Source organism: Strigops habroptila, chromosome 2 (assembly GCF_004027225.2).
Source record: "Strigops habroptila isolate Jane chromosome 2, bStrHab1.2.pri, whole genome shotgun sequence".
NCBI lineage: Eukaryota > Metazoa > Chordata > Aves > Psittaciformes > Psittacidae > Strigops > Strigops habroptila.
In genome coordinates, this window is record NC_044278.2 from 32,961,778 (window position 1) to 32,980,665 (window position 18,888).

The 18,888-nt window shown below is 40.0% G+C and overlaps 1 protein-coding gene across 1 annotated transcript in view; it reads left to right on the forward strand.

The window, feature by feature from the left end:
* Nucleotides 1-1,655, forward strand: part of UMODL1 (uromodulin like 1) — a 43,662-nt gene extending 42,007 nt beyond the window's left edge. Inside the window, exon 21 of the mRNA XM_030477896.2 lies at nt 1,549-1,655. The gene's annotated coding sequence lies outside the window, so the exon portion shown is untranslated. The remainder of the gene's footprint in view (nt 1-1,548) is intronic.
* Nucleotides 1,656-18,888: the final 17,233 nt, after the last annotated feature.

The window sequence follows — 18,888 nt, forward strand, 5'->3', positions numbered from 1 at the left end:
GGGTTTTTTTAGCTGTTTATCTCTTCCTGAAATGGTTAAATACTTGCAGATGAGCATCCTCTGTTTACAGGTATTTGAACCTCCTGTCCTGTTTGCTGGGGATGGAGGTCATAGAAATAAGAATGAAATTCCTACTATTTTTGCCTGTTTTCAAATACTGCAGACTCCAGAGGAGGAAGACAGCCTTCTCTTCTTTGTCTTCCTTCATGGCTTCAGTCTCAGAGCACATGGTACACCACTTTAGAAGTACACCAATAACCCTTTCCACAAAAAGCGTATCACTTTTGATTTTGGATCATAGATTAGTATGACAAAGAAGAGAAACTTTACCACGTTCTTTATAAATCTGCTTCAGAAGTTATCCCTTTGTGCAAAAGCTTGGGTTTAATTTTTCTTTTTTTTTTTAAGGGGTGTTTTTCAAGAAAATCATGGGATTTCAGACATAAAGAGCTTGAAATATTGTTAGTTGATGAGCAGTACTTACAAGGCCTGCAGAGAGTCTGGAAAGACAGCTCTGAGGAGTGTTGACCACTATGTTCTGCCTCTGCAACTTAGGAATGTAATGCTTTTCCAGAATACCACAGGTTTCAGCACTTTTTCCTTAAAACAAGTATGTTCTAGCTGCTCACCACCATTTGTATGTTTGCCCCTTTAAAAGGAGGAGAGAGAGGTGAGAAAGCTGGCTTGCTGAAAAAGAACACCTAACATTGCTTCAGAACTCAATGATGGGAACAGGCTTATTTGACATATTTATCAGAGTTTCACAGTAACTCTTTCCTGATGAAGGCTTCATACATGACAATGCAGCTTCCATGACCACAGAAAGTTTACTAAACTCATCATGATGGTATTTATAGATAATCTAGTTCACTTCACAAAGTCCAATGACTCTTAATACATATCACAGAGAAAGGTTAGGGAAGACTGTACTCCAGTTATCAGCTCCTAAAATCTTGCATAATCACTATTAGCTCTATTTTCACTAGTCTTACATTACAAAGACCATCCTCTGTAGTCATCTATGGGCAGCTCTTAGGAAGTCATTATAAGTGAGGGTGATGCTCTGACTGCTTCCCAAAGGCTGGGCAGGGCTGCCTGTCAGGATCCCAAAGGGCAAGTACCCAGGGCTCCTTGGTGCAATGCCATCGGCTGTGCAGTTCCATCAGTGACATAGGTCCCACTAAAGAACCATATCTAGTGGAAAGAGCATATGTAGGTCTATTAAATTAAAACCTATATATGAAGCCTTTGAGTCTCTTGGCTGAGAGAAGAATAGCTTGTCTTCATTCATCCCTTTGAAATATTCGTGAGTGGTCATGGGTGATTGCAATATTTGACAGCAATGGAAATTCTGTAGTTGTGCAATAATGTTGTAGCATAAAGGATATTGTCAGGCTCAGAACGTTATACATTATGTTGGAGTCTCAGCTAAGGGCTCCTTTTAGATGCTGGAACTACTCAGCTCTTCTTTCCTATGTATTTACTTTACATGGAAGGTAGTCCATTACCTTTTTCAATCGTGATTAGTTTGCTTTATATTTTTTCTAGTTGGATCATGTTTCATCACATGAAGAACTGAAGCTTGTCTTGATTCAGCATTTGGCTTTCATCACTCTTCACAATGGTGGTCATGACTATTTGCAACACTGACTCGTCCAAACCAATGTTGCATATAAAAAGCTTCAATCCTTCCTCTTATTTACTTATTTATTTATTAATCTGGCTCTTCGCTGGTGTCCTGAAAACTACTTGTGCCTGCAGCTCCAGGCTGAAGTGAATTTTGGCATTTTTTGTATGGATAAAATTGAAGAGAAAAAGAAAGACTTAACGGTTCTCTATTCAAGTTCCAATATTTGGGTCTCCCACTGTGCAATGTTACCATGTGCCCATCTTAGCATCAAGTGTGCCATTACTATTGGCAAGCTGCATGTTTCTATAAATATTCCAGGAAGAAAATCAGATTTCCTTTACAGTTTGTAATTCACTATTTACTTAAGGTGAGGTTGAAACTTTGAGCAACAGCTTCAAACGCTGAAGACTTAATTGTGCAACACCTTAAGCATACAGAAGCTGGAGAACAAGTATTGGATTTTCCACAAATAAAGAAAAGGCACAACGAATCTGGGGCTTAACCTACTCAGAGTGTTCTTCAGCGTGAGTTTTGAGATTTGAGAGTAAATTCCTTTATTAACAAAGACTCAGTGAAAAAAAAAAGAAAAAAGAAACTATTTTTGTTACTGGCAGCCCCATTTTTCCAGATAAGTCAATTGGTACCTGCATATTCTGTTTACTTAGACCACAATGGCTGTGCAGTCAAACCACAGTGTGCTGCTCACCTAAGTGAGAGCACTCTAATTGCAACAGAATAGTTAAAAATTTGAGCTGAATTTTGCCTAGCTGCAAGACCCTACTATTAGTGCAGCAGCACAGATTCAGTTTATATGCTCCACTGGATACAACAACAGTCTGCTCAGCTGGATAAACTGGAACAAAAATATTTTCCACACAGTAAGCATCTCCTGCAGGGCTCTCTCCTGAAGCACTGCTCTTCACTCTGTTGCCCCAAACCTCCACCTCAGTGAACGTGTTAGAAGACGGAGAGTAAAGCAGTGTGGTAACTTGTCCCCACCACCCCTTGGTTTTGACTGCTGCATGCACTCCTCCTACGCAGTGATAGAGTCTGCTGTGTCTGGGTCACATGTAAACCAGTAGTTTCCAGTGAACAAGCTAATTCCTCTTTAAGTTCAATGGACACCATTATAAATAAATCTAAGTGGAAGCTGGTCATTAACTTGAATTCACAAATACAGTTAGTAGCCATATCTTTTAGATACTGGTTTGTTTTTTGTGGGGTTTTTTGGGTTTTGGGTTTTTTTTTTTTTTACAGAATAGCATTAGAAAGCTGCTTTTTCTACACCCCACTCCAGCCCTCCTCTGGTCCTATTTCTTTAAAGTATTGAGATTACTGGGTAAAGGACTTTTACATTTTGCAAAAGGTTGTCCTGATTTATCTTAGGTTATATAGATACCTATTAAATACTTCAATAAATTTCAGAATAATCATTTGCATTCTGATTTTGATTCAAGTGAATCTACAAGGAGTAAAAATCTTTGAGCTGTCTTTTCCTTGATGAAATACCAGTTACCAGATCCTGATCTAAAAAAAGTTCCATTTGGTTGCAATTCGTTAGTAAAACTGCAAATTATCTTTGCAATCTCAGAGTGTGATGAACATAACCATTAGCTTTTTATTATGTAGGTCTCTTACCTTTTGCTCAAATTGCTTTCAAATATATAATGTGTTTGCCTTCTGAATACAGTGAAAGGAGAAGCTATTTTACTATAAATATTTTTCTAGTTTTTAGTACTTACAGTCCTGAACTGCTTGAAGGTGACAGGTTTAGAGATTTGCCTATTGATTTCAGTGGAGCTATCCCATTTACAAAAGCTGAGCCCTCGTCTTCAGGATGAAATGCAGAACAGTAGCTTGTACTTGATACCCTGCATGCTCAGCAGAAACTGCTGTTGAGACTATCTGAGTCTGTTTAGCAGAGTTTTGGTGTCTTAATAAAAGCATTCTTGTAACATTGTTGACTTTTGTACTCGTATATTTTCCTTTTATGATTTAGTCACAAGTATTATGACATGCATTGTGTGGATGTGGCAGCTTTTGAAGAACTGTTCAAGTAACAGTATAGTGTTCAAACATCACTCAAAACACAATACATGACCTTATCCAAACACCAACAGAGTGCACTTGCCAGTCCCTTCTGAACATTTTATAGCCATCGACTGTGGTGCTCCAGTCATGATGTTCATTCTACCACACTTCAGTGACAGTGACTAGATCGTAGCTTGCTACCTGCACAGTTGTTTCCAGCTCCTCGTGTTTGTTATCCGTGCTGTGTGCATTGCTATAAATGCACATAAGTTGGGCTATTGACCATGTCACCCTTTTTAGAGTTACACACCCTCATTCCTTTGAGGCATTTCAAAGGTGTTTCCTGACAAGGAGGAAACATATGAGGTGCATTAGGATCCCTCTGTCTCTACTGTTTCACCCCATCTGCTGCTCAGACAAGTTTTGATTGCTTTGGAGGTCTTATGGCTTGACTGCTGTGGTCAGCTCCCCATATTGCTGATCAGGCAATTTCGCCAGACCAGTCATTCTGAGATCAAGGAGAAATCTTCTAGAGGAGCACAATGATCAACCCCATTTCCAGTCTGGTGTTGCATTCCTTTTGTTCTGTTAAGGAAGCACTGGATCTAGATAATAATTCAAGACAATGAATAAAAAATGTGGAGAAATGAAGATTTAGTTTTGACCTCGTACACTGTTTCCTAAGAAACACTTTAGATCAGTGGTATGCATGCTTAATGTCCCTATTGTTCACCAAGAACACAACACTGTTGACACCTGATGTAAAAGACATATCATTAGTCCTTTCTCTCATATCATAATGTTGCCAAACTCTGGTCCCAGGAGGACTGGGAAAAAGCTGATATAACTGGAAAATTTCCTTGTCCATTAAAATATATAGGAGCTGACTTTTTAACGCCTGTCTGGAAAGTTTTCTTGTAGGCTGCGGAAGGAAACAGGTTAAAGGAACTGAAAATATTTAGCTGCAATTAATCTAAAAACATGATGTTGGCTACAGTCTGGTAGAAAGCCGAAAGCACAGAGCCACCTAACGGCTTCTTTGACTTGCTCCATAACATCTACACTGCCTGGGGGTCTGTCCTACAGTGCTTGTGGCAAATCTACAAATGAGTATTTTCCTCTCTGTAGAAGAACTACTGTTCTTCAAGACATCTCTCTATTGTTTTTCAGATTTCTCTTCTTTCCTTGCTATCTTCTGATCCTCACAGGCCAACTGTGGACAGTACTTCACTATGGAGTTTTCAGGGAACCTCTGCCTGTTTCTTCAACTGACCTCTCTCTGGTTGTGTGGACACCTGCCACCTTGTGCTAAAGAAGCTTTTGGGTGCATAGTCTGGATGTGACACTGTCTGCCAGGGGGTAACACAGGGGACTTGTCAATGCAATGCCTTTCCACATGCAGCAAATTCCCTTGAAAGTGGGAAAATTCCCACAGCATATTCCTGGGGCAGCATATTTCTCCCAGGCTATCTGTCCTTTCCTCCACCTTCTGTAGGCTTCCTTTTTGTGTTTGAGTTTGTCCAGGAGCTCTTTGTTTATCCACACAGGCCTCCTGGCACTTTTGCCTGACTTACTCTTTGTCAGGATACATCGCTCCTGAGCTTGGAAGAGGTTATCCTTGACTATTAACCGACCTTCTTGGGCCCCTCTTCCTTCCAGGGCTTTATTGCATGGTGCTTGACCAAGCAGACCCCTGATGAGACCAAAGTCCACTCTCTTGAAGTCCAGGGTAGTGAGCTTGCTGCGCACCTTCCTAGGCACCCTAAGAATCTCAAACTCCACCATTGCATGGTCACTGCAGCCAAGGCTGCCCTTGAACTTCACATTCCTCACCATATGAATGGCGCTGGTGCTTTGCTGGGGAATTGAAAGCAGTAAAAGCTAAAATGCACTATACAAAGACATGGTATGAATACCGGTTGTCAATGGGAAGATACAACATTTGTGATTACAACAAAGGAATGCAGTAAGTCAGTAGCATGGGCTATTTCAGGTGTTCCTTTCTCTGATGTGTATGGCTTTACTCCATGAAAATATCAATATTAGTTCAAGAAACAATTTTTGGGGAACGTGTTAGAAATAACAAACCTGGAAGTTACTAAACATATGTCTTCCCAGGGAGGCCATGAAGTCTCCAGTGGTCTGTATTAGGGAGTACCTAATTGTCTCATAAGAGAAGACCAGAATAGAGGACATCCAGGATATAAGGCAAGAACCACAGTCTGGACATCCCTGCATATTGACTTTGGCTTTCATAGAAGTCAGGTGAGAGTTAGATGTCATTTCAGGAGAGAGACTAAACTTTACAAGGTGGTGCTTCTCATACATCTGTAAGACAACAGACATGCCTTCCTCCTGTTTGAGGATGAGATGTCACAGCTGCAGCCAAACAAGTGAAAAGGAGGAGAACAAGTGAAAGGGTAGTCAAATAAATGCTGAGAAACCCAGGAAATTGCCAGCAGTATCTAGTATCTCCTGAGCTGATTTTTAAAAGGACTGCAAAATGTAGCCTCAAGCAACCTATCAGCTGAAAATCTTTCTGGGACATGAACAAAACACATACAGAAGCCAACAGCATCTTGCTCAACTGTTAGTCCTGACTTATGTCTCACTGCCATAGACAAGAGCTGTGGCATTTGGTTTGGTTCTGTGCTCTGCAAAAGCTGTTGTGTAAAAATTAAAGTTGGATTCAGTAAACATCCCATTCAGTAAACATCCCATTCATGTATTTTCCTATTCTTTGCCGAGTAACGCAGTGGACAACATAATATTCTCGCTGAGCAGGTATGATACAGTGCACAATTAGATATGCTAGACGAAGATTAAGAAAGGTGTTCATACATAACACCCAGTAATCAGTCTCTCAAAGTTGGCACTACAACAAACACAACACCCTTCTATCTCCATGTACTAGTAATAGCCACATTTGTTCAAAATATTGCTGATCCAGCCTTTCAAATTGCCAGATGCCAAAGGCAGCTACTAAATAGGAACATTGTTTGTGGCTGGCATTTTATGTCAAAGCTCTAGACAGTACAAGAGGCAAAGCCAGACATTTCCTGAGTGTATCTGAAGAGTTCAATTATTACTGAATATAAGCAATGAATAACCCACACCATCAACAGTGCTATTAGCTGCCAGCACATTTCCAAGGATATAGTGATATTGTTTGCTGAAAAGATTTTACCTAAATGAAAGTTCTACCCAAATGTTTCTGCCAGAAAGGCAGTCTCTTCTTGGAATTCAGAGTCACCTTCACAATTTCTTGGTGATTTTGGATAAAATTGTGTTAGCCTGTTGAGAATATTGTTATCCCATAACCTACTGCACCATGCCTGATCCATTTCCAAATATCAGTGAAAGTAGCTCCATAATGCCAACAAACTTGGAGTTCCATAACATTCCTCAATGCTTATAGCAAGCTTTCCTATTTTCCCCTTGGATTTTCTCAAAGGATCCATCCGGGTGAGGAAAGAGTAAAATCTACCTGGACTTGTGCAAGGCACTTGACACTGTCCCACACGACATCCTTGTCTCTAAACTGGGGAGACATGGATTTGTTGGATGGTCCACTCAGTGGATAAGGAATTGGCTGGATGGTTGCACTCAAAGAGTTATGGTCAATGGCTCAATGTCCAAGTGAAGACCAGTGATGAGTGGCACTCCTCAGGGGTCGGTGTTGGGACTGGTACTGTTTAACATCTTTGTAGTAACATGGACAGTGGGATTGAGTGCACCCTCAGTAAGTTTGCTGATGAGACAAAGCTGTGTGGTGCAGTCAACCTGCTGGAGGGAAGGGATGCCATCCAGAGGGACCTTGACATGCCTGAGAGGTGGGCCGATGCCAACCTTATGAAGTTCAACAAGGCCAAGTACAAGGTCCCACACCTGGATCAGGACAATCATCAGTATCAAATACAGGCTGGGCAGAGACTGGATTGAGAGCAGCCCTTGGAAAAAAGACTTGGGAGTGTGGGTTGATGAGAAGCTCAACATGACCCAGCAGCCAATTGTACTTGTAAAGAGAAGTGTGGCCATCAGGTCAAGCAAGGTGATTCTCATCCTGTACTACACTCTCCTGAGACACCACCTTGAGTTCTGCATTCAGCTCTGGGGCCCACAACATAAGAAGAACATGGACCTGTTGGAGCGAGTCCAGAGGAGGGACATGAAGATGATCAGAGGGCTGGAGCACCTCTCCTACGGAAACAGGCTGAGGGAGTTGGGCTTGTTCAGCCTGGAGAAGAGAAGGCTTTGGAGAGACCTGATTGCAGCCTTGCAGTAACTAAAGGGGACCTACAAGAAAGCTGGAGAAGGACTTTTTACAAGGGCATATAGGGACAAGAGGTAATGACTTTAAACTGGAAGAGGGTAGGTTTAGATTAGATATAAGGAAGAAATTCTTTACTATGAGGGTGGTGAGACACTGGAACAGGCTGCTCAAAGAAGTAGTGTCTGCCCCATCCCTGGCAGTGTTCAAGGCCAGGTTGGATGGGGCTTTGAGCAACCTGGTCAAGTGGAAGGCGTCCCTACCTACGGCAGGGGGTTGGAACTGGATGAGCTTTAAGGTCCCTTCCAACCCAAACCATTCTGTGAGTCTATAATTAGCAAGATAAATCTTTTCAGCTGAAGAAAGGCTGGTGTGGAAAGCATGTAAATTTCCTCTTCAGATCAGCAGAAGTATAAACAAGCCCTAAAGCTCATCTCTTACGTTTAGTTCGTGCCCAATTATGTACCAATGCAAAGTCAGTTGCCTCCTTTTCTTCCTTCTTTTCATAATTACAAAATGAAGGTGTGAAAACTGTACTACACATGCTAAGATAAGCCAGCAATGACTTACGCATGAAGGAAGCTCTTTTATCATGTTATTTTCTTGTTGCGTGATTTTGCACTGACACATTTTCCTTCCCAGCAGAAGGTGGAAGCTGTTTGGTATCTGAAATGAAAGTATTGTTTCATTCTCACTGCAGAATGAAACACTGTAGTGAGAATTTTCAAGTGATTTGGCACATTATTCCTGTTAATTCACTAAGCAGAGGATATATAACTAGCTGTTCAAAGTAATTTAAAACCATGTCCCAAATATATTGATTAATGCGTGTTTTAATTTTATTTCCTGGCTATATGGATGGTGTATAAATGAAGTAAGACAAATATCAGAACATTTAATACTAAGAAAAGCGGACCTTTGTTGGAGAAGTTTAACTTCCCATTTCTAAGTGAGTCACTTTTTGCATTGCACTTAACAATCACCAAGGCTGAGTATGGAAGAATTCTTGTACTTGTGAGAAAGCTGGACACCTACTAAAAGCTCTGTCTGCTAGATACATGTATACATATTAGAAAGGGACTATCTACTCTGTATTTGTATGGCCTGGAAAAATAGGACACACTTTTAATGAGGTGTTCGCTAATTAATCCTAAAACACACTGAGGAAGACAGACTGTCAAAACCAGTGCTAATTGCCAAGACTCTCTCGGTAATTGCTGACAGGGAAAGTGTGAGTGTTCCCACAAGCTGTATGTTAACTCAGATCCCAGGAAATGCTTAGCCCCTACGTACATGTTCCTACATTACTGAGTTGGTGCTAGATATAGACGCTAAGAATCCCACAGGTAACCATGCTCTTTACAGGTAAACAAAAATAGGTTTTTTTCTGTTGTGAACATGTTGAATATTTCTAATACAAACTACTTAAGGTATTATATTTTCTGGCAGTTCTTAAAGCTTAATGACTTAGCGTGTCTTGGCAGGGTACATTTATTACCACATGATATATGCCATATTCTTTTGTACCGCAGATGCATGTAAATTCTCTATGTGTGATTTTAGCTGTCAAAAGCATTTGCAGAGCCACACGCAAAAAACTCATTATTGATAATCCATGTGTGATACAGAGGTCACACACAAAACATGTAAAAAGTTTTTTCCCTAGCTGCCTGATCTGTAAGTACCTCTTCAGTCTGCGCAAATGGTTCTGACATCAGGAAGGAATTTTCTCACTCATTCCTCTCTACCTTTCTCAACCTCTCCTTGAAAATAGCAACAGATATCATAATTTAGTTCTTCAAGTTTGTTGCTGCTTGCTGTGTAGTTTCATCTGATAAATACACAATACCTATTACAGCTTTCTCTTTTTTTGTCTTGTGGTGAATGGCACATTCTATACACTGCTATACAGATCAAAGGACATATCACTACTTTAGAGAACTGGATTCTGAGTAATTTCTACACTTCTTCAAATGGGAATACTTTCCGTAATACAAATCCAGTTCTATAGCTTTAAGTCACTCAAATAACTCTTCTCTTACTGTAGCTAGTTGCACAATTTGAGCATTTATGGTCAAATAGATTGAAATCAAAGAGGAAATGCAGCTCGATGTAGCACGCAGTATGACCCTAGGTACAAGTATGACCTTAGGAAGAAGCCCAAATTTTGGAGGGCAGGGATAGTGTGAGCCTTCCTTCACATAGCTTTGCCTCTGCTGTACGCTTGAATGTATTTACTGCTCATCTGTCCATGACCTCTCTGGAAAGCATCCCATGGCCTAAAGAGGGTTTGAGGCCTGATGCAATGTATGCAGTGTTTTCGCTCTTCTGCATTGACAGATGAGGATGCATGTTCCCATATTTATATGCAATAAAACTTTTATTTGTCACTGTTCTTCAGAGATGACAAAATGACACATTTCTACTTCTCTGTTGATAACCATCTGCAAAGCTGTTAACTGTCTACTTCTACCATCAAAGGGAGTTTCCCCACGTTAGGGGAATGAGCCAAGGAAGGGTATGAGTGAGACAACATCCAGATTAGGTGTGTCAATAGTTCTGTCCCACACCTGTTCATTTTTTTCCAGTTTTGACCAGCTAGAAGGTGAGCAGGAACTTTCTTAATTAAAACTGGAATGCATTTCCAGTTATACCTTTTTGAGGTAACTTGCTGTGTGATTGTATCACTGTTTAAAACTGCTTTTTCATGCCTAATTCAAAGCTCTCCCTTTTTCCCTCTTTCCCCTTCCCTTGGGGTGGACAGATTCCTCTTCACCTCCAGCCAACAATAGTTTGGCTGAAAATACTTTGAAAATCTAGAATACTGAGCTTCTGGCAAGGCTGGAGTGTAGCAGATAAATTCACTACAGCAGACAAATGAACCCATCCATAGTGGCAAGAAACTATAGTTTAGGTGGTAAATCTCACCAGAACTCTCCATCGTCGTGTTCTCTTATCCAGGAACTCTAACTTCCCCCCCTGCTCGTTCCTGAATTGACAGCAGAATTAATAACTATTAATTTCAAGTGACATGGTGAAATAGGGTTTGGGAAAGTTTTGTTTCCCAGTGCAATTACACAGGAAACGAGGAAAATGAGAAGCCTGCCTATAGACACAGACAGATAATTGACCTGTAAAGAATAAATTTGTAATGTAGACAGGAACAAAAATAGGCACAGATTAAGCAGTGCCAGTGTGGATTGCGTTATCTGTTTTAACACACCAAAACAAATAGGCAGTTTCTGAACAAATAAAAAAGAAATATGGACACATATTTATAAGCTTGGTTCGTGCATGTACTGACTGATCCAGAAAAAACAGGCAATTTTTTTCTGAGTCAAACCTAATCTTTGTTCTGTTGACATCTTTTCTTATAGGCTCTTTGTCTGTGTAGGTATGACTTCCATTCCGATGTCAGTCACAGGTAAACATGGGGGTGCAAGAGGGAAGGAAGGGGAAATGGATGTCATAAAATGTGTCCAGCTGGAGAGTAATGGTGTCTGGGAAACAGTAGAGGCCACATAGTTGTTTCTGAATAGCAATCTCCAATTTCCCAGAACTTTTGATGGTCCTAGTGAAGACACCCACTAAGGCTTCTCTGAACACAAAAATGCCCTTTTTCTATGTACTAGTAATGTATTTGTACTGCAGTAATGAAAGCAGAAGACACCTGTCCAGGATGCACTCAAACTAGAATTAGTGAGCTGTATGGGAAAGGGCAGAAGTTATTCCAGTTTAAGGCACATTCACGTTCATTTAACCACACTTGCACTACATTCTCAGGTAGTGTAGTCCTGGTCCCCTCCTTCTTCCCTCGTGTATACCTTGCGCCAATGAAGTGCAGTCAGCCACAACATAACACCATAGTAATAGACGATGGGAAAAGCCCTCAACAATCACGCTGTCAAGCTGTGCCATGAGGCACTTAGACATGTCTTAGCCCCAAGAGCAAGGAGAAAAAATGTACTGAAATAAAACCAAGCACAGATCAGCAATAAGATCAGAACTGGCACCTACATTTTTTTTTTTTTCTCCTTAAATGAATGCAGGTTCTGACATTTGTAAGTTAATTTTATAGACTTGACATTAACTTTCAGGTCGTGTTGCTTATTTGGACAGCCCCTATAGTGAACGTTGGAGGCAGGTTTACAAAAATACTTCCACTCAGCCAAAAAATCCTGCAGTTAACAAAGAAACCTATAAAGAACTATACTTTAAGAGTACTTGTATTTCTTTAAATACCCTGGGCATGTACTTTCTGTCACATTTGTATATAAATCCTTCCCTGTAAATTCTTTTCACATGCTGTTTGAGTCACCAACAGGACAAGCGGAGGTGAGAAGGCAGCTTTCACCTCACTTAGCACTTCACAGTGAGGTGTGCACTCAGGATTATACAATGAAGGAGAGGCTCCTTCCTTGGCTTGTCTACGCACTCCCTTTCACCTAACCCACCAGTGTAAATTTTGACCACCATTGCTACTTAGGAGAGCTGAACAGCTTGCTGCGAGATGAATCCAGAATCATCTGGTTTGTGCAGCCAGTTTTCACTACTTGAAACTGAGCTCACTGTTCCTTTCGTGTCTTCAGCAGTAACTAGAAGAAAAGGTTGACAGAAATGCTAAGCGTTTTTAATATTCTGTGTTACAGTAGAGCAGGGAGGCCAGATTGGCTGTGAAGTCACTGTGTTTGGTGCTGACCTCTGTAGGACATGACTGTCCCTTCTCCAAAGACATTTCAGTGTAAAAAGTAACAGTAGAAGAAATAAACAGTATGAGAAATACCCAGTCGCTGATCTAAACAAGATTTGTGTTTGTTTGTAAGCCACACAGTAATATGTCTCCCATACAATAACATGTGTCACATCATAGACAAGGAAGTTACTTATCAACAGTTAGTGTTCTTTGTGGTTTATATTTCATGTGTGCATATATTTATTTATTTCCTATGTACTCGTATACTGTAAGGATACATATCCCATAAAGACCTTAGCACTGAAGATTTTTCATTTCAGTAATTTCCAGGCCCACCTCCAGAAAAGCTGCTTCATGAAAAAAACCCCACAAAACAAACCCAAAACCCAAGAGTGGCTCTCTGAAAGTTGGGAGCTCTCACTTTAATCCCACCTTACCACTACCCTTTGCTGAGAGTGAACCAACACTTCTTCCTGCACAGGGGCAGAGCTCACATACTGCTGGCTTTGTTATGGTATCATCTGTTGTAATCTGATAATGGGAGTCTAGGGGCTTGTCTCTACCCATATCTGATCAGTTAGAAATTGTGGGGTCTCAAGTGAAATTTGTATGCTAGTCAATGTCCTGCAAAGAATTTTGTGTCCACTCCTTGTGTAGCAGCCAAGGTTCATACCAGGAATAACTGGAATGCCAGCCTCATCTTACATAAAATGCCTGAGAGAGACAGATTCTAGAGCATACTGTAAAATGATTTCTGTATTGTCAGTCACTTTATGAAGTCACAAACTTGCATTCAGTGGAATGGCTGGTTTCACACCGTAACTATAACACATACATCATAAAGAAGTGGTATGGCTTTTTTCTCAAAAAAACAAATGGGATTTTCTTAACACAGCAGTATACAGTATTATTCTTAAAGCTTCCCTATTCCTGTTCACCTACCACACAGTAAGAATTTCTACCTACAGCTCTCCTCAGTTTGCATTCCTATTGTAAATAAACAGGATACGTATCCTCACATTGTTTAATATCACTTCCATTTTTTTAGCTTTTATGTTTTCTTCAAGGAAATAGGAGGTTTTCCAAGTGATTGAAAACCAGTTCTTCACCTCTTGTAGTGACAATTGCTCTGATGCACTCATTCACTTGAAAGCCATCCTTAGCAGAAGTGGACAGATTTCTAGCATCTATAGTAATGGTGTTCATAGTCTTCAGGAACTCTTTTGTGTAAGTACTTTGAGCAAGGTATCTAACACCACTTAGTTTCTTTGTTAATAAAATCAGTGAAATGGCGCTTAGAGAAAACCTTGGGCAAGATGCATTATGAAATGTAGCCAAATTGTATTTGTAAAACGTGCTGAAAAGTTCTAATGGCAGGTGCTGTAGAGATGCAAACTTTAAGGTTGTGGTTCACAATCCTTAGGCATTGAAGTCAAATGACTTTGCCAATGTCAGCACTGGCTTGGAAGACTTTGAGTTTGCTCTGCTAATTGTTAATATTTTTAATGATTTTAATATTGTTTAATTTGCTAGCGATCATAGACAGTCTTGTTATCCTGTGCACTCTACACTTAAAATGTTTTCCTGACATCTCTGTGTTGTCAAACTGTAATCCATTAGTAGTCTGTTGATTGTAAACATGTGCTTGTGGTCTTTCCTCCATACTTACTAACTCAGTGCCTCACTAAGCTGTGATCTTCATTAACAACGTCTTGCTGTGCAGGTTATCTAAATCCCTGAAGTGGCTATGGCATTATCAGTAAACTGGTAGGACTTTTTAAAGTCATAGTAATAACGGTGAGTACAGGGCATTCAGTATTTCTGCTGAACTACCAATGTTTCAAAAAGCAGCAAAATGCTTAAATACTTGAGGGATACAAGAGGAGGTCTGTAGCCATAATTAGATTCAAACACACAATCTGCAGAAAAGTTTCAGGCATTGCGTCTGTTGTTTGGTTTGTACTTTCTCAGTCTTATTTCCTTTTCAGGGCTCCCATAGGAATTTGAAGATTTTTTCTTCTTTTTTTTTTTTTAAGAATTTATGCTTTAGAGAAGGATTAATAGCTTAATTTGCTTAGAATAAGATCCCTTTGTTTCTGGGAATATCCTTGCTAGATAAAGATTCCAGCTTATTATACGTGTGTTTTGAAAGCTGAGGACAGATGGGCTTGTGGAGAATGTCTCCGAAGTCAGAAGGTAGGCTAGAAATGTATTAAATTAATATCCCTTTGGAGAGCAAATCGGGCCAAATTAAAGAAAGTGAGGAAAGAAAAGAGTGTTCTAAAGAACTGAGACAAAGGAATAACAGCAGGGAATGAATCTTAGTCATTGATCTCCCTCTGGAGTCTACAGAGGAAGACAGTAATAAGGAAACAGAGCCTTCCATTATAGTAAATCTTGAAGCAGAACAAACCAAGAATATGATCCCATACGCCATCCATTAATTCTGGCAGTCTGCTGAAGAGTAATTTGCATTCCAGCTAAGCCCTTGCTGGTGCCATATCTGACTTGCAAAACAGGTCCTCACAAATAATATTGAAAAAGGCATGGATAGCTGAAGCCTAGCTGCCGTTGCCTTGCAGATATATTAAACTAGAAAAAGGAGCTTGATGGCTTTGAGTTGCCCCAGAGCGATACCACAGACAAATCAAAAGTCATTCCTTAACTTACATCATCCTTCATGAACTTATGCAGAGCACTAAAAAATTTGCTATCCTGGTTGGGACAGTAGCAAGCCAAAGCTGTTTAAACTATCTGTACCCTATTCACAAACATTGCAGACTTCTTGTTCCCACACCTGTGTTGCATAGGGTTATTTTTTATGTAGCTCTAGAGTACAAAAAGGGATTGTGCTGCCGTGACAGGTACATTGAGCAGTCATTACAGGTAATTATTATTTTTTTTTTCTCAAAATCCACGAAGCTTGGGGCTGTTATTTCATAGAGAGTGAAAAAGCAGCTGGAAGCATTCAATAATCCACATACTCATGGAATTAACTTTCTTACTTACTGTAGTAATTGGCATTGACATTCTATACTGAGGATAGGCAGAAGGGTGGGACAGTCGTATATTAATATACATGTGCACGCCCTCAAGGTAATGCATGTTTGTATAATTATATGAATTATTATCTCATTTTTGTATATGCTCACTCCTTTGAAAATGTTCACTGTGTTGTTGTTTACCTGATCTATGTCTTCATTACTTTATATAAGACGGAAAGAGCAAGACTTTCTCTGGAATGATTCTATATAAGGGCTATCTGTCTAGAAAAGCAGTCTGTAGCTAGTGAGCAAAAGTAATAATTATTCATGAAAGACAAATTAAACCAGTGAAAAAAATTTGAACTAACAACCTGTGGGTTCCTCTACATTCTGGACTAGTGAGAAATACACCATCAGTCACACAACCTGAATGTCCAGCAGGGAGCAGCTCCATTGCCTTGTGTTATTTGTGCAGGGAGTCCCAACCCAGACTGTAAGAACTCAACTGAATTCCAAGGGTGTTCACACAGGGAATATTTATCTGCTACACACAGTTGGTTAAGCCAAAGGAATAGAATGAATTATGTTAAAGGTATAGAATGAATTATTGGAAATAAATTGCTTATTTAACACCGCAACTAATTAATGTTTAGTATTTAGTCCTCAGTCAAAAGACATCTCCACATACCCTTAGCATGAGGATGTTTTATTCATGGTGGTGTCATCTTCTGATTCTGGTCCTGAAATCTTCCAAGTCTTGCACATGTCAGTGAGATAACGGAAAAGGAACGATCAGTGCCTTTCCCTGCAAAAATCATAGAAAAACTTCCACAAATGTTCTCTCTGAACAAAAAGAGATCCCCAATGAGCAATAAGACACAAGCTTAGAAACTATACGTGTTCATACATGGAAGTACTAGTCTGAGCAACGATCTGTTTTTTTAAAGAAAACCAATTTAAATAGCCCATATAAAGAAAGTAGATCTTCTTTTTGCAGATAGAGGGTGGGACAGTATGTCAAGGGTTTCAAAAGATGGTTGTAACAGACCTGGAAAATGAGCTAATTTCACAGATTGCACAGCACAGAATGAAGTCAAGAAAAGTTGTTAATGAAGTCACAGAAGCAGCATAGTCTCATTAGTATAGTGCTACCTTTTTTTTTTCAGGATTAATTATCTGTAGTGAAACATTGAGATTACTAGAGTTTTTCTGATTCTGGTTCTAGAGCCACCTTGGCTGGCCCTATCTCAATGATCTCTCCATGGAGTGCTGCCAGGCGAGATAGACATAGTCTCTGATGATGCTGTGCTTTTGGTTTTGTGCTCTGCCTAAGTGCAGAACACACCTCCCCTCTCCAAGAAGTCATACCTCTTCTTCTGCACAGAAAGCTTCTCTCTATTTTCTGCAATTCTTATTTCCAGAGTAGGCATTTTGACGAATCCATGAGATGCCTGTTTGGAAGCCACAGAGTTTCCAAGTTGGATTGTGAACTCTGGTTATCGGTTTGTTTCAGCTACATCTTTGACTCTTTGGTGTCAAAGATATAGCTCATCTGTGGTATTTGCTATTGTTCTTGCATTTTGCTCTTGATTTCTCTCCTGTTTGCTCTTTCCAGGATAATCCAGTGCAAGTCTGGGAAGGAAAATGTAGTTTTCACTTCATAAGAGCTAGTTAAAGCACTTTCATTAGCCCTGCAGCTCTCTACTCCGCACCTTGCCTCATTAGCCCTCCACAAAAGGAACTCTGCTTTGCCAACTTTAAACAAAATAGTTCCTAGGAAAACATTTTTCTTTCATTGCAAGCCCGGCACTTCTTGTTTGATGACATTTGAAGGGTTTTTAAGCTACAAGCTGTCATAGAAACATAGGTCTTCAGCATTCCTAGTTCTTCTACCCCAAATTTTCAATTACTATAATGCAGCAAAAGCATCTCAACGTGAACTTCAAAGTTCCCCAAATCTAGGAGGCAAACAGAGGCACCTCTTGTCCTTGTTTGCTTCCTTTTTGTTCTTTTGTTACTTTTCTTTTCAAGCCAAGGTAACGATTTTTCTTAAACTGATGGAGCTGAGTTTTGGATAGTTAGGTATGGGGAGGTGGAAATCAAAAGGGTTCAAGACTCTTGAATTATTTCTCTGAGTGAGTGTTTTCTTGTTTGTTTCTTTCTTTGATGGGTTTTTTTTTTTCTTTAATTATTATTTATTTATTTGATTTTGTAGTCAGGGAGCCACAAAGTTGTTTTAGCCACCTGGGAGTGTCCTTCCCCTTCCCTCCCTCCATATTGCATGAAGCCCCAAATGGCCAAGATGCATGCAATATGCTGCTTTTAATGGGTCTCTGTTTTCACAAATCATGCCTTAGAATTCTTTCACCATTTGCATAATATGGACATGGGCTGTGCATAAAGCCCACTATGATTCATTGTCAAGGAGTATTGACCGATCATTTCAGAAAAGGTAACATGGTTTATGCTCTGAGGGGGCATAAATTACTTTGTTTTCTGTAGTTCCTCCACACACAAGCAGGAAGACTCCAGAGACAGCCTTATCTTCGGTGGAGAATAGGCGAGCCTTAGTGAGTAGGAACCTTCTAAAGGCAGCTGGAAGTCCTGTGTAGCACAAGGGAAAATTTCCTTCCTTTTTATCAGCTGGATTGTTCAGGGGCCTTCCAGTTAGAAATTTTTTATCTTAGTCATGCTGTGAGTAAATAAATGCCTCCAGCCCTCAGTTTGTCCATGTAGAAGAGTGGTCTCACAACACATAGCTCACATTGTGTGCTGAAAAGGAAGTAGCTTCTCGAAGTTCTCAGGATATATTTTCATGATATCTATATTGAGGGAATTACATGGTTCCTATATTCCATGAAATTCCCCCTTGTTTACAGATTTCCTGGTAAGGTGAGGAATAGGAATACTCCTGAACCTCCCTCTGATTGCTTTCCCACCAAACGTAAAAAGTCGAGGAGGAAATCCAGATTGTTTCAACCAGGTCTTCAGTATGAGTGATGTGGGAGCAAGTATTCTGTTGGAACATGGTGTGCTGTTCAGATCTCTGGTCAAGACAGTTTATGCTCTTTGAATGCCTAGAGCTAATACCATCTAATTTTCTTATATCTGATTAACTTTCAATGCTTCTCAGCATTTTGGTCATTGCTTCTCATGTTTTTGCTCTGGAACACCTTAAAGCCTCATGGCAAATAAATTTTGAGTGCACATTTAAACCCATGCGCATTGAATGGTTTTGGACTTCTAGGACCAGTAGAAAATACATATCATACCTGTGCTA